At 38.0% G+C, this 17,113-nt stretch overlaps 1 protein-coding gene across 5 annotated transcripts in view; it reads right to left on the bottom strand.

The window, feature by feature from the left end:
* Positions 1 to 17,113, bottom strand: part of LOC135698393 (bcl-2-related ovarian killer protein-like) — a 79,166-nt gene that overhangs the window by 1,630 nt on the left and 60,423 nt on the right. The window lies entirely within an intron of this gene.

The raw sequence follows: 17,113 nt of genomic DNA, 5'->3' as shown, positions 1-17,113 counted from the left end.
TAATATGTAAATGCTAGTTTTACAGGAATATGTAAACAATTAAATTTTGGGGGACGTCCCTGTCATAGCGGTTAACATCCATAACTCTCACGCCAAAGTAACGAGTTCAAATCCCCGGACAATTCACGATTGCCCCTAGAGTCTTGCCTAAGTTACACATATTCATGGAATTTTGTTGAGTATACTTCCTTACAAAAAAAATATAATAATACGTATCTACATATTCAGCTCAACTTAAAATATCTACATTAAGGGTATTCACAAAGCGTATCGTAAACCTAACACCGTAAATGCCCAAACTTCCAGTACACTCCTTGCCAAAGAGTCCTTGGTATATTTACGATAGTGTATATGTTTACGATGCGCATAGTGAATAATGTACGCCGGGACAAATTGAAATGTGGGGTAATTAAAAACGGAAGATGTGACTATTAGCGGAAGTGAATAATCACTGTGATTATTTTTAACAATACTTATATACTCAAACGCATCTCTTGACTGTCAAAATGGATAGTTGGTTCACTCTAGGAACCGCCACTTCACATATCCGCTCCGGGTGTTATTGATACACTCGACGCCACTGGGCAGAGCGCTTTGTCGAAATCGCCCATTTCCGTTATATCGAGCAGAATACATCCACAATATCAATGATTTCATCGTGCACATATGAATAATACGTTTGTTCCAATGCATTCGTTAATAAGCCACAAAGCCTATTAGAGCGTATTGTATGAATATTTACCCTCATTGTTCTCAAAAACAAAAGAAGCCTTCTAGCGAATCCTTTTTTCTGCCTTCATCCGTAGGACGATGAAAATCCAATGGCGTTTCAACACAATTGAAACTCGTAGATCGAGTATTGAATCAAGAAGCAGTGTTAAATTTTTAGCAATAGCGCAACAATTTGTGACTCTTTATTAAATAATGGTACGTAAATTTGGAAGTCACCTATAGCAGATTTTTGTTTGTTCATACCCGTTCGATAAAGATAGGAAAAGAGTGGGTTGTGCATAGTATGACGGAAATTAGATCATAAACGCTAACACCAGATCTCGACGTTTGTTGCAGTTTTAAGTCATTTGGCAGCCACAATTTATTTTTCGCACTCCGAAATTAATTTTACGGGTGATTTTACGGTTAAAAAACAAATCTTTGGCGATTTTACGCCACTCCTAAATCATGTCCGATTGAACCCAAATTTTGCACAGAGTATTTTTTCGAGGCAATACACATTTTGCACATGGTCGGTTTTGGAAATTCGATCATCACTGTTGGTACCCTAACTGATATAGGGTAATTGATTCTGGTTGGACCTATCCAAAAACTGATGATGGTTGGACCTATTTTTTCAATCGCTAGTTTAGTCAATCTTCGCTAATTTTTTTTTATTTTCAAAGATCACTTTACTATCATAAAAAACTCTTTTTCTTCAATTTGCATGGGTGTTTTATTGAAAAAACTTCAAAACAATTGAGTTTCAATTTGTTTTCAAAACAGTTCACTATTCACGCATTAGCTCGTCATCATGCCTTACTTTCAAACATACAAAAAAGGAATATTTTTTACATTTATTTTTTATTTTCATGCAGTAAAATACTGCTTTAAGGTGTAAACAACACGTTAGTACGCCATTTATCTATTGGTTTCACTAAAATGTTTGAATAATTGACGAAATTCGAATAGATAAATATGATCAAGGTTGGACCTACGCATGATGATGGTTGGACCTATGTGTTTCCTAAGACGGCCGCTAGGTGCGCTTTGGTTTGTCTACGTCCTTCATGCGCAGCTGATTTGAAATTCGATTTAGTTTTGGCCGAGTGATCAGTTTCTTCGATTGAAAAAATGTCTAAAGAAAAGAGTTATACGATCGAAAATCTTCAAGAGGCTGTTCTTTTAGTAAGAAATAAATCACTTACCGCGTATCAGGCACAGAAAAGGTACAATATTCCGAAAACGACACTTCACGCAAAAATTAAGGGAAGCCACGGCAAGAAATATGGAAGGGAAATAGTGTTGAGTGTTGATTTGGAGAACCAGCTAGGGGATTGGGTTTGTATGTGTGCTGCTTCGGGCAGTCCCAAGACGATCAAAAAGATCTTGGAAGCTGCTAAAGACCTTGCGTCACTAGTTGGGCGTAAATTTAAAGGAGGAATTCCATCGTCAGGTTGGCTGAAAGGGTAACCACCAATTTTCGAACTACCACGAAAGCGCCGAAAGAATCTGTTAATATGAATTTACATTAAGCACTTCTCATACACCTTCTGTGTGTGAATTAACTTGAAATAAAATGTTAACAAACTAAAAATTGCTAACTGAAACTTATTTCCGGAAAAAAAACTCCTAGGAGAAAAAAAAACCATAAAACCGGAATTAAGTTCTGATATTCTGCTCCTAAATTCCCCGGGGGCATCCAGAACATGCCCGGAAGTGGCCAATGTGGTCCAAGGCACTCAATTTTGTTATTGATATTTTTATCGAATTTGGAAGTAATGTGAAGTGTCCTTCCATGTCAAAATTAGCTCCATGTTCCATAAACCCTGGAACTTGTTCCGACCGGAATAAGTTGACCGATTCCAAAAATATTCGATAGCTTTCAATGGGACCACAATACCTATAGTTTGACGTTAAAAAATTTCCAAATCGGGTCAATGATTTCCCAGAAAATGAGCCATGATGAATAGCTAATGCGTGGAAAGTGAACTTTTTTAAAAACGAAGTTAAACTCAAATTTCTTCTCAAAAAAACTGTATAAAAAGGGTTTTTTTTTTCATGATACCAATAAGCTTTAAACAAAGTTTTTGAACAAATATGGGCTAAACTAGCATTTGCAAAAATAGTTCCAACCATCATCATTTTTTAGGTCCAACCAAGATCAGTATAGGTCCAAACAACATCATAATTCTTTGCTGAATAAAAACGTTTTATAAAATCATTTGTTCATAATATTAAACTTTTTATGTTATTATTAGAAACAAGAAAGGCAGATCTTTCCCCTAATCACGCATTTTTCATAATTATACACGAAACGAAAATCAATTATTTTATTCATATGTTTCACTTATACATTTTTGCCAAAACAACAGCCTTATACATTCCATAAGACATACCACATAGGTCCTATAATAATGCATAAAAGGTATGTGTGACCGCTTATACATTTCATTTGACACATGATCTTCATTAACTTTTTGCAAGGCGTCTGCTTATTAGTTGACTTATACATTTTATGAATAATCAGCAATAGAAATTTGCCAAAAGGTATAAGGAGATTTCTATCCGTGATTGAATTCATAAAAAAAATACGACATGAATGTCGACGTCGTGTAAAACCGGCCTAAATAGGTCCAACCATCATCAGTTACCCTAAACGCATACAGACATTTTTCGATCTCGTTGAGTTGAGTCGAATGGTGTATGACACTCGGCTTTCCAGCTCTCGAATCGAAAATCCATTTTCCAAAAGATATGTATGTAGGGTTAACGATCCGATAGTTGATGTATGTTAGAAGCGTTATGTTCCTATAATTGTGTATTGAGTCTCCATACACAACTATTGGAGCCTAACGCCTCTAACGTACCGCAACTATAGGAGCGTTTCCCCTACCTTTTTGTAAGCAGGGTAAACCCCCCCCCCTGAGGTAGGAAATAGGGACTACCCTGCCCTTGCTTATTTTTTGTTTGTTTGTTGGGGGATGTTAATCTATGGTGTACAGTATTTAGAATTCCTCGATCCGTTCGTATATCTATTACTACTACAAGTTCAGAATTAATAATAAACTGTTCGGGAGTAACTTCACCCTTCCTTAGCTATGCTATTGGAAAAAGTGTAGAGTTTCTTCTCAGATCTTACCGCGTGGAATCATATTAGGTATCCATTGCCCGTTCGACTGAAAACCGATGCAAAGTTTTGGCAGGCAGCACTTTTTGTTTTTACTTCGCAAGTGTAACTTCGCACACGCGGTTCCGGATTAGTGGTGTGACGGCAATATCCTCTCTTTTGGGCAACATACTGTAAACGAATCTTACTCAGAGAGTGAGTCACTTTTACTCATTAATGGAAAAATTTCTCACTCTCTGAGGAAGATTCGTTTTCAGTGTTACTATGGACCGATAATAGGATACACGCTACACACCCTGAGTTCGGTAAAAAAAATACCGTCTTAGATCGATAATGCTAAAAATTACAGATGTTTCGGTATTTTCTCGCTTTATTGCTGAAAACTGTAAATGAAATGACCGAATTTCGGTAATTTCATTTTAATTTACCAAAAACGGTAAACATTTTTACCGGCAGGTCACTGACTTCGGTGAAATATTTTACTGAAGTTTCGGTAAACAAAGCGTTCCATTACTGAGTTCGGTAATGGTCTAGGTAAACGTCAAATCCACCATATTGTTATTTTCGATCGACTTTAAAAGCGTTCGTGCTTGTGAAAAATAAAAAGGTGAAATTATAGAGGCTGTTATTCAACACCAAAATGAGTGAATCGTATATATTTTCCGTAAATAATTAATTTTCGTTATCTAAATAAATACCGATTACAGATGGCTGATGTTGTTGCTAGTTTTTTTTCTGTCGGTCCAAGTTCCATTCCCGTTGGCGACGATCTGAAAACAGCATTTGGAATATTCTTCCAAAGCTTCCTTGTTTTCAGTGTAGCGCCGAATCCTTCCGACAAAAACTTGGTTTTGTTGATTGGTGGTGCAATTTGCACTAACTTATTGATCACGACAATAGCCAAATTTCTGCATGGGTTGCAGTGACCGCCACCTTGAAACAATATTAAAGAAAATTACAGTTGAGTCGGTTACCTTTTTAAAAAATTACAAATCTCTCGGTAATTTTCGATTTGCATATCGTCCTCAAAATTACAGTTCTCCGGTAAAGTCGACTACAAATCAAGCAATGCACATCGGTAAACGTTACCGATCGTTCGGTAAATTTGACAGCTAATTTAGCTGATCCAGTTTACAGATTTTTCGGATATGTTCTCGATTACCGAAAAAATTACCGACCGTTACGCTGTTGAGAATTCGGTAAATGAATTACCGAAGTCGGTGATTTTTTCTAAGTGTGTAAGATGCACATACCTTAAAGTCGGTAAAGAATACCTAGATATCCTTAAAAATATTTTTTTACCTATAATCTTACGTAATCGTAGCTAAGAGTGTAGAAGAATATTAGGAAGCGATAACGATCATGGGATCTTTAGGGGGGGTCTTGATGCCTTTATGAAAGTGTCCCCAATTAGACTCACAGATCACAGCAGACAATTTTGTCACACTACAAAATATTCACTCCGTTTTCAGCATACATTGGTTGGTTTCGTTACTACAATTTGCAGTAGCGGGTACGTATTTCGGGGTGGTGTATCGAATAATCGGTTTGTTGACATGCTTTTCCCTTTGTGATTGACGTGTAAACAAATGTTTTCAACGGTCGAATATTTTCACGACAGTCGAACATTGATTATAAACTCCTGCATGGTTTATGGATAGCTCCATTTTTTACTTATAGCTAATTTTTCATCAGCCTTTCGTGACTTCTTTCGTTCAGGTTCATGTTCATATGTTTTTCCCATCCCAACACCTATTGAACGGTTCATTAATTTACACACTGCCGTAGCCGTCGTAGGACGTCTTGGTACCTTATGAAAGCGGGTGTTGGTATGAGCGCTTGATTGGGGTTACATCCATCAATTTAATTGTTCCTCACGCAGCGCATTCGCAACATCAATACAGCCCATATATAGGGTAAATGTCGGCGGCGGCAATACATTATTCTATTATCGTCAGGGGGTAAACAACATCATTTAGAGCTCAATTTTGGCATGGGAATACATTGTGTTTCAGAGCATCTATTTCCCAAATATCAGTGCTCTAGGGCTTTGTTTACCCCCTGACGATAATAGGTTAAGGTATTATCAAAGCCGACATTTCCCCTGTATATTATCTGAGACGAAAATGCCAACTAAGGATCAATTTCCTTCGATCAATTACCGGAACGTGGTGGGGAGCCCATCCACAAGATCTTCTGACGTTGTACCGGACAACGATTTTATCGGTTCTAGAATATGGTAGTTTTTGTTTCCAGTCGGCAGCTAAAACGCACATCATCAAGCTGGAACGGATCCAGTATCGTTGCCTTCGTATCGCGTTAGGATGCATGCACTCGACTCATACTATGAGTCTCGAAGTGCTGGCGGGCATGTTGCCACTATCCGTCCGTTTTTCAGAGTTATCTCTGAGGCTCCTCACCCGTTGCGAAGTAATGAACCCACTGGTGATCGAAAACTTTGAGAAGCTTCTGGAGCTAAATCCTCAAACATGTTTTATGACTTTGTACTACCTATATTTAACACAGGATGTCAGCCCTTCAAGAAATATTCCCAATCGTGTAGTCTTCTCCGATTTCGGCAATTCAGTGAATTTTGATTTATCTATGACGCAGGAAATCCGCGGAATTCCAGAGCATCATCGTCCTATGATTGCTCCGTCATTATACTCTGCAAAGTTTGGCCATGTTGATTCTGCAAGAACGTTTTTCACAGATGGATCTCTAATAGAGGAGTCCGCTGGTTTTGGTGTATTTAATGAATTTCATAGCGCCTCTCGAAAACTTGAAGCTCCTTGTTCTGTGTATGTGGCTGAACTGGCAGTAATACACTACACTTTGGAAACTATTGCTTCACTTCTTCCGCACCACTACTTTATTTTTACGGATAGTCTCAGTTCTGTCGAGGCTATCCGTTTCATTAGGCCGGTAAAGCACTTCTCGTATTTTCTCTTGAAAATACGAGAACTGCTTAGTGCTTTATCCGTGCGCTCTTTCATCATCACCTTCGCGTGGGTCCCTTCGCATTGCTCAATTTTGGGCAATGAGAAGGCGGATTCACTTGCGAAGGTATAGCGCCCACTTATGATCGATTTATGATCGACAAATCGCCTATAGTGAATTTTTCTCTATTTATCGTCAGCAGTCGCTCGTTAGCTGGCAACATCAATGGAGTGAAGGGAGCTTGGGACGATGGCTACATTCAATTATCCCTAAGGTGTCGAAGTTTGCATGGTTCAAAGGGTTGGACTTGGGTCGAGACTTCATACGCGTGATGTCTCGTCTCATGTCCAATCACTATTGTCTAAACGCTCACTTGTTCCGTGTGGGGTTGGGAGACAGCAATCTTTGTGAATGTGGACAAGGTTATCAGGACGCTGATCACATCCTTTGGTCTTGTGCGGAGTATCGTGGAGTCAGATCACATTTTTATGATTCCCTTCGGGCTCGAGGTAGACAACCTAATGTTCCAGTTAGGGATATTTTGGCTAGACGCGATCTGGAGTTTATGAAACTCATATATGTTTACTTTAAGGATATTAACCTTAGATTGTAAGTTTGATTAACTTTGTGTTTAGTTTGTATTTTGTACGTGTGGGTTTTTTTTTCAATGTTTGTTTTTAAGATGAATAGAAATAATTTCATGCTTTAGGATTAATTAAATAGTTGTATCGTAAACCACATTTCAAACCTCCTTCTTCCTTTTTCCCATCCAAAAAATTGTAAATCTCCACTAACCTCGAGACAACCGCGAGTACTCGGTCCAGTTCCTTTAACTTTAAATTTAAGACAGTAATAATGTATAACGCAAAGGATAACTCGGCTCTGTAAAGTTTATTCGATTGAGCCTGTACAAATAAAGTAACTATAAAAAAAAAATTCCCCTGTATATATATACTTCCACATGAATCTTAACATATTAAATATTTAGAAATATACAAATTCATTACATAATTTAAAGTTATTGTTAAACTGGTTTAGTGATTTTTGGGACGTATGCAACACCACCTAGCGCCACTTCTTTGAAAATTGTGTTTTTTAATATATTTTAAACTTCATGTCGGAAAAAATATCTTCAAATAGGTAAAATTTGAACGATTTGGCTCAAATTTTGAACGAAACCTGTATGGAGTACATGGCGTCTAAAGTTTCAAAGAAGGGATTTGTTTGTATACAAATTAGAAAAATATCAACGAATTTCAGCAGCGGCGCCGGTGGTGTAGTGGTAAGCGTGATAACCTCTCACCCCAGCAGGCCTGTGTTCAATCCCAGTCGGCGCCGCCGGGATGTTCTGAGGCATAAAATCTCTGATCACGCCTTCCTTCGGATGGGAAGTAAAGCCGTTGGTCCCCGGTTCATGAGTTGATGGGTCGATAGGTAGGGTCCAGGTGTGGGAGCTGCCTTCCTGGCGTCGGTAGCATTGGTGCTCAGCATGGAAAACAAGATCGACGGAAAACAAACCAAGGAAAAAAAAAACGAATTTCAGTAAAATCATCATAAATGTGTTTGGGTCATTCCACGCCAAGTGACCGAGAATAAAAAATGCAAAAGCTAAATCGCCCTCTTGCAAATTCGGCGAGAGTTTATTCAAGTTCAGATTTCAAAAATACATTTTTTATGCTTATCGGAGCACCCCTCGGTCTAGTGGAGCATTTTATATGTTTTGGGATTTTCAAGAAAGCACTACATTCTTTTGTTAATATCTCCGGAACGAATGAAGCTATACATAGATATTTAAAAAAGAATGTAGTGCTTTCTTGAAAATCGCGGAAAACAGAAAATGCCTACTTGATCGAGAAGTGTTCCGATCAGCACAAAAAGCTGTATTTGTTAAATGTGTTGCTAACTTAACTTTTCCTCCAAATTTGGTTCGAATTGCATGGTGTCGACTACATGGAAAAACCTGGAAAATCAGGGAATATCATGGAAATCTTGTTTGGACCTGGAAAATCAGGGAATCTCAGGGAATTTCATAAAAAGTCAGGGAAATATTTCTTTATAACAGAAACTTATTAATAAGTATGGCTGACTTTGCTAGTTTTAAACAACTTAATTACTGGTTGTAGTTTAAGGATGGTCTTTCATTCCAAATTTTAAATAGAGTTGCGAACTTCTGGTTGTTCAATGTTTGATATTGAATTTTTGCAAGTTGAGCAAAAGTTACTCAATTATAATTTTATTTTATTTTTATTTATAATTTTTTATAAATTCAGCTCCCACTGGGTGTTGTCACATTCCAGAGTTGAACCCAAATAAAAATTCATTTTCGTAGAGACGCTAGTCGTTGTTAGTTGTTGCCAAATTTAAGTTGCTTATTGCAATGTGCGTCTCTTAATAAATTTTATAACTAATTGCGTCTGACAAAATTTTACCTTCGAGTAGATTGGTGCGTCTGCTCGATCCAGCTGTGCCCAACAAAATTCAATCCCTTGAGCGCATTGGAGCGCCTTTGAGTAAATGCAAGAATGATTAAGAGTTAAGCTGGGCTTAGAAAAGGCAAGTCATTTATCAACTCAGTTGAATTCAAATGACTTGAAAAGTTGAGACTGGTTCAACTTTTTAAAATTCGAGTGAGTTGATCAAGTCAGTTGAATGGCATGTTTTACACGTTCAATTCAGTTGAATTCAACTGAGTTAATCAATTCACTTGCCATATCTAAACCCAGTTTAGATTTTCCACCGGAGGAATTAGCTTTTGGTTAAGCGTATTATCCGGAATAATTTTCTTGCGGAGCTGGGTCTCAAATAGAGCTCAAGGCAAAACAAATATAATGGGATTAAAAACAAGTGTTTCATATGTGAAATGCAGAGTGACCAGTGAACCGAGAAAGGCTGGGAATTTGAAGTCACTGGAAAAATCCCTTGGACTGGACTAGATTTTCAGGATAACTACAGTCACTTTGAAGAGCTATTGAGATAATTTTAGGATTATTCCAAACCAAATTTGAGCAGATTTTAAAATAAATTCTAGAGATAACACCAAGGTATTTCAGCGAATGTTTTCTGGGGAGCTTTAGGAAAATTTCTGAGAGTGTTTTTACTAAAACTCCCAAGAGTGAAGAGGATTCCAGGATTCTTAAAAATACGAATGGACGCAAATTTTGAGGGTACGGTTAAAAAATAATTCTGCAAAGCAAAGTCGGAGTATAATTCCAAGCGCATTTCGAATGGAATTTCTAGAGAATGAAAATGACAATTCCATGCAATTTCCAGAAGAATTTATTGGAGAACATTAAGATAATTCCGAGCAAATTTGAATACAATTCTCAGCGGGAGAATTTCCCCTGGTGCTATCAGGGAAGGATGATTACAAGTTTTGTTCACAAAAGCTAGTAGGCCCTTTCCAATTGTCGGTCGAGAATCTGAGGTGAATTGCATGGAAATTCTACAAATTAAAAAAAAATGAAGCACCAGTGAATTCTTAGTGTTCAACGGAGAGTATTATTATAAAAAATAAAGAGATTTCCAGAGAGAATTTCAAGTTTATTTTAGAAGAATTCTGGAAAGATCTCTGTGACAGGAAATTAATCTAAAGTAAAGGAAAAGCTTGAGAACAATAAGTATAAGCCTGTAAAGTTTTGAGAGAAATTTTCATACCCAAATTTTGAAGACTTCAAACTCGTTGCAGAACCAAATTCAAGATCCAGCAAAGGTGCTGTTGCCTTGGAAATTACCCATTTAACCTTCGGCTTAATCGCATTCAGTTTTATGCTTAATTAAAATACCTAAACCGCAAAAATTTCCAAAATTCCGGGAGAAAAACGAAAAAAATTCGAAAAAAATGAATATGCAGAAGATCTCGATGAATGTATGCCCCTAGGGTATAATGCGGATCCTTTCCGGTTTTGGCAACACGAGATTTCTGTCTTTTTTGCATTCTATAAAATGTATCGAACGCTTTATTTAATTTGAATTTGTACTGGACCACTCTTCGTGGGTTAGAGGCCCGTGTGGTATTTCCTGAAAAATGTCCATAAAGCACTGAGAAATGATATAGCTGATGGGGTTGTATTGCCAAAAACGGGTAGGCACTGCACCTGTTTTTTTTTATTACTGGAAAATCAGGGAATATCAGGGAATTTTGTTTTCTTCGTTGAGTCGACACTCTGAATTGTAAAAGGTAAACTTCAACTACCACGGACACTTGGTGCGGAATGACCCTATGTATTTTGTAGGGTGCTTTCTAAAACCGTTTAACAATAAAAAATCTCGAAAAAATGAGATAGTATGCGGACACTCACCCGAAATCGGGTGTTTAACAATAACTTAAAATTATGGGGGTGTTAGAACAATTTCAAATGTGACTTCATGGTGTACTCGAATAGACTAACAACCTTCAATAGAACACTTGTAATTTGTTTTATCGTGTAACAGTACTTCTACTGTGTTATGCGTTCTATCTGCGTAAGTGTATGCTTCGTCTAGTTTAACAGTGTTTATGTTTTACCGGATAATTCGTTATAAGTCAGGTAACACAGTAGGCATAATTGATCGGGATTTAATCCAAAGATAGTACCGCTTGAAGCATACCACCTTTATCATAATATGGAATCATTGAATAGTTCCATTCCCACAATGTATTTTCGATATTATACTGTGGTGAGGACGTGTCAGCCTCCCGAGAGGTCCGCTTGCATCCGCCGACTAGCCTGTGTCGGCAAGATATTATCACCAACGATGACTCTCTTGTAAATATATTATGAGTAATTTTAAGCTTCGTGTATATAATTATAACATTATTAAGATTTTATCACTTTTTAATGTTACATTTTATCTTTTTATTAATCTTTCGAAATGACAGAGTTTCGCGGCTTCTCCGCCACGGGGATTTAAATAACTTACTTTTTGCATATCCACTGGCTACGCTGCACACGCAGGAAAAGGAACTTGTGCGTGGCCAATCAGTCAAACCGCGCCCACCAATGTTTATATTAAAACGATCCCTGCTGTACGTATGTATTAAACTTTTATTTTTTTCTTTACCACCTTTGGGGTGATTCAAATATGACATCCACAAGTTTTTCGAATTTTTACTTACCATCTCCCCCCCTGTGTCACGCTTTTTCCCATACCTATTACGTGTACTGTCACAAATTTTAGGACCCCCTCCTCCCCTTCAAGAGTGGACGTCATATTTGAATCGCCCTTTTATAGACGGTGGCGTCTAGACTAGAAGGCAATGCACGGAGAGCTGGTTTCTAGGTAAGCCTCCGCAAATGTAATTGGTATCGGTTCAGTGTGGGTATGTCGTAGAAGTTGCCCGGTAGCCGTGTGTTTAATCTTATCGGGTGCTTGTTGCCATGTAAAACTTGAAAATAGTTGTACTTTAACGGTTTGATTGATGGTTGATCTCTGATTAGGTACAGTTTGTTGTAGTACATTGCCGACTATTTTTTCCAATAGAATGAGTGTTTTAATCTTAGAAGAACAAGGACATAGATTTGGAATATCTTTTTAGAGCGCAAACAATTGCCTTTTGAATTCCCCATCATACCCTTTTGTTTAACGCCCATCAATTTGCCTGATGAAATTGTGATGGTGATTGATTTTCATCGTTTTTTCATCACGCATATGCTGTTGGTTCGTTTTTGGAAATGTCATAATTTTTCATCACGCTGTTAATTATGGGTAGTGCTGAATAAATCATCAGACTTCCATATATAACATCATATTGGCATTATTCATTGTTGATACGGCGGTGCCCCTTAAAGCAATCGAGCCATCAGCTACCCCAAACCCACGCTTATACGCGTCAATGTTAAAAATTGTTCGCTTTTTTATTGTAGCCATCTGTCAGTGACAATACTGGCTCCAACAAATTATGTTGTACGAGCAAGCGATAAACAGGCATTTATCAAACATCGACTTGATTCTGTGATCGTCATCAAACTTTGGTGTTTATTCCGCCCCCACACCACACTGTCAACCCCTACCTATTCGTTCAGAGTTGCATTTGCAACTACCGAGATATTAATCTATGCTGGAAACATGCGTGGTCTATATATTTCCGTTGACATACGCGTGTTAACAACCAACGCTTGAAGTTTATAAATTATATTTTTCATCCTCTTTTAGTCATAATTGTTCTGCTAAACGAGCCTGTGCAGAATCTAACGCTATTGGCCAGTCAGAACCACACAAACTGTGCTGGGAGCTGTTGGGGATTTTTCGCGAGCACTCGATGTGGCGGGACGTTTGTTATGCGAAAGCGCACTTCGCTGTCGTCGTCGTCGGTTGACCATAAAATGCCGAAAGCATAGAGGCGGAAAACGTCCATAAAGCGGTAAATTATGAAATTAACAGTAACAAACTTATATCTTGTTCATCAGTGCCCAATATGGCTAGAACAACATAAATTGCAATTTTGCCGTATTCCCTGCAGGTGCATACATTTTTTTTGTCGATGTTGTCTTTGGCTGGCTGTACGCGTGCAATGAAGTTGCACAAGGCTTGTTTAGGGCAGGCGCAGATTACTCATGCTACCTTTTTAGCGTAAGGGATTGAGGGGCATCGAATGCTGCTTTGAACTATTTTGAATACATACTCGGATAAATTATTTGACCAGGGAAATAATTCATCTCAGTCACCTTCATACAGAATGTCAGCAACTTTTCGTTGAAATCTCATTAATTTCTTTATCATGATCATCAACTCTTCTTCTCCTCCTTAACACGATATTCTCCCTAACTTCGAAGGCTAATTTGACCACATTTCCCAGGAAAATTTCCCAAATTTACCACAGTATCTCAATATCCTCCCTAACTTGATGGTTCTAAAAATACAGATTTAGAGAGAGTTCACCGTAATAAGATTTATTTAAGGTGATTCCTTGTAGCGTCGTTTTTCGCATAACACTTAGCTATTTCGCAAGTTAAAATACTAAGGTGTTTATGAATGCATGTAGCTAAAGTTAGTACTTGTTGTTTGCTGCGGAGAAGCAATCAATGTCAGAAATGTTCAGATTAATAAAACTCATAAATCTTGAGATTTGTGTTCTTGAAATTGCAAAGTGTGATAAGAAAAAGGATTCAACAAAATTTCTGGGATTCAGGATTCTATTTTTCAAAATCTCGGGACGAGAAAAACTTCAAGATACTTAGAATTTAATAAATTTCCCAAAAAATAATGCCATTATGCAATTTTGAAGCTTGAGAAAACAGTATTAAGAAAAAAATAAAGTTGGACATATTTATCAGTCATAGTAGTCAATTTTCTTAAAATAACATTTGAGAAAGCAAAATTTCAGACGTCAATAACATAGCATCTCGACACTCTCAACTTTATTAACGAATCAAATATGCTTCAAACCCTCAAAGAAGAATTTTATTAAAACACCACTAATTTTTTTTCCTTGGTTTGTTTTCCGTCGATCTTGTTTTCCGTGCTGAGCACCAATGCTACCGATGCCAGGGAGGCAGCTCCCATACCTGAACCCTACCTATAGACTCATCAACTCATGAACCGGGGACCAACGACTTTTCTTCCCGGCGTGATCAGAACATCCCGGTGGCACCGACTGGAATTGAACCCAGGCCTACTGGGGTGAGAGGTAATCACGCTTACCACTACACCATCGACGCCGCTACAACTAAATACGAAACTAAAAATTCTCCACGCTTATTGCGTACTGCCTTGACTCATTCATTAAAAATTGAGTAATGATTGATAAAGAATGAAATCCCTCTATTCTCTATTAGGACCATACTGCCATGCTTTGAATCATCCTGGAGTAGTCTGCCGCTCATCGCCCAGTTTATCAATGAAAATGGTAGCTAGTCACTCAGCCTATGGCTAGTTCATCTCCGCAGTCACTCATATTTTCATAATACTGGATGAACTTAACAACTTTGTTCTGATCGAAGCTTTCACGTTCAGAGTCCTGAGTAACGGAACCATGTCCGACTCTATCCGGGTTGTAGCTAGCATGACGCATATCGACTACTGTTGCTCATGGTGGTTAGCAGTGAGCTCAGATTAGGTGAAATAGATCGTGTACCGAATCGTGGACATCTCATCGCCTTCAATTCGTCTGATGATGTTGCTTCATTAGCACAACGGTCCTTTGATATGTAGAGTTAGATTGACGAATTAGCCGATTGCACCTCTGCTGCGGATTTCACAATCATCGTTAACAAGAGCAACTCGTATGATGTCTTCACAAACATCGTTTATAACTTTATGATAGCTGAGCAAGCAATGACGAAAATCGATAGTTTTCAATATCCTGGCAGGACCAAGAGCAACATAGGTGTACGAATTACGAAACCTTTGACTGACTTTGCGAAAAGACACCAAAATCTGAATCTACAAGGTAGGTTCATGTCGCCGGGCTTGAACGTTCGTTGCTTATATTGGTTTATTGTGATTTAAGAAGTCCGGTGGCCTAGTGGTGACTGTTTATGCTTACTAAGTTGAAGGTCATGGAATCAATGCCAGGATCCTTATTATAGAAGTTTTATTTATAGAAGAGAACCCAGAAAATTGCTACTAAAACCCAGTTGGAACAGTGCGGGAAAAAAGTGATGCTCACATCATTTAAAAGCTTCATGTCGCCAAGCTTGAACATTCGTTGGTAGCAGTGGTTTGTTGGGATATAAAAGGCTTGGTGGCCTAGTGGTGACCCTATTGTGCGTGCTAAGCAGTAGATTGTGGGTTCTATCCCAGGCTGTACATCACTGAGTTGATAGAGTCGCATAATTTCTTCCCCCCGATGACAGTAAGTTTTATTGACCATATAAATTAATAAAATTATTTATGCTTGGTGACCGCACAACTGTATCTCGAACGCTGAGCTCTTTCGTTGATGATGTTGTCAGAAGCCGATATAAACAGAAATTTGAGAACGTAAGTGGTAAGAAAGGCAGTGCTTCATCAAGGAAATCTTGAAATTCGACAAAAATTTGACCTACATCCAGGTCAAGGCAAAAACAAGCAGTCGTCCAAAATGGGAATCTTTTGAGTTGACGTTGACGCATTGCCGAAGATGAACCAGTACGGCTGAAAATCTTCTAAATAAAGGAGCTCTATTAACCGTTGACCCTATGCATTGGATGCGCTCAGGATACTTTAATGAGCTAGTTATGGCTAATTGAATAAGAGGTATATTGAGGGATTCTATAACATTAGCCCGAATGTCACTAATCCGATTGGCATTTGGCGGAACGTCACTAGAATACCACTAGCTCAAATACAACATAAGGTCAAATGTAACACAAGTCCGAATCGTTTGAAAATACTTTGGATTTGTATCTTTGTAGCAGTGTTGGAAAAGTTCGCGATATTTCACGAAGTTCACCAAGGGAAAAGTTCGCGAGTCATAGGGAACTTTGATGAACTTTTCCATCACTGCTTTGTAGAAAATAAATAAAATTTCTGAAATGATTAAATATCTGATATTCTGATATTAGATTCTAATGATTCATGACAGTATGAACTGTTTATGTTTGAAAGAAAGATAAATCTTCTCTAGAACATTTGATTCTGATATCTAATCAAACTTCCAAATCATTCAACCTGAAATCACAAATTTTACCAAAGTCCTTTTTAATAATCATATTAAAACTTCATTAGTTGTACACATACAGCCTGAAAGAAGTGCTCTTGTTTAAAATAATCAAAAATCTCATAAAATTATTATTTTTGGGCTAGTGTTACATTCGGGCTAATAAGATTAGGCCTCGATTTTGCTATTTTAGACTATGTTAACAATTCAAAAAGGCATATTATATATATCCCTGTGATATTAATATAGTTTAATGCCTCCGCCATGGCAGGCCGGCCAATAAATCGGTTTCTTTTAATTAATGATAACACAACGTAGAAAATCGGGTCCTACTGTGCACGATTATATGGTGCCGTGACCAGGATAGCGCGAACCGTATTAAAAGTAATGTGATCATCCAACTGCATCGATCCCACAACACCGGACACTTTTTGCGAACAGCACCAGTCAGTGAGTGCAGTGCTGTGGATAATAATTCAACTACGCTACCGGCTACGATTAAAGTAGCCATCTAGTAGAGCATCCCGCTCGAATCTAGCTCATCTTCCAATACTGCTGCAAACGGCTCTGTGTTCGGCTAGAAGCGTATGCTCATCAACAACGGGCAAGTGTCTACGTTGGATATTCGTCAGACTGCATGACTGGACCACCGTACTTTCTTCATCGGTCAACAATGGGCAACAAGCTGCTCGTTTTTCATCATTGTACGTGCAAAGTCAACAACAGATTTATTCTCATCAAATGAAATAAAAACCGTTGTTTTGGGGGGGAGG

Source organism: Ochlerotatus camptorhynchus, unplaced genomic scaffold (genome assembly GCF_037179485.1).
Source record: "Ochlerotatus camptorhynchus isolate MF236.1 unplaced genomic scaffold, CSIRO-AGI_Acam_v1.1 ptg000085l, whole genome shotgun sequence".
Lineage (NCBI taxonomy): Eukaryota > Metazoa > Arthropoda > Insecta > Diptera > Culicidae > Ochlerotatus > Ochlerotatus camptorhynchus.
The sequence above is the reverse complement of the archived record's forward strand: the minus strand, read 5'-3'. Positions and strand labels throughout refer to the sequence as shown.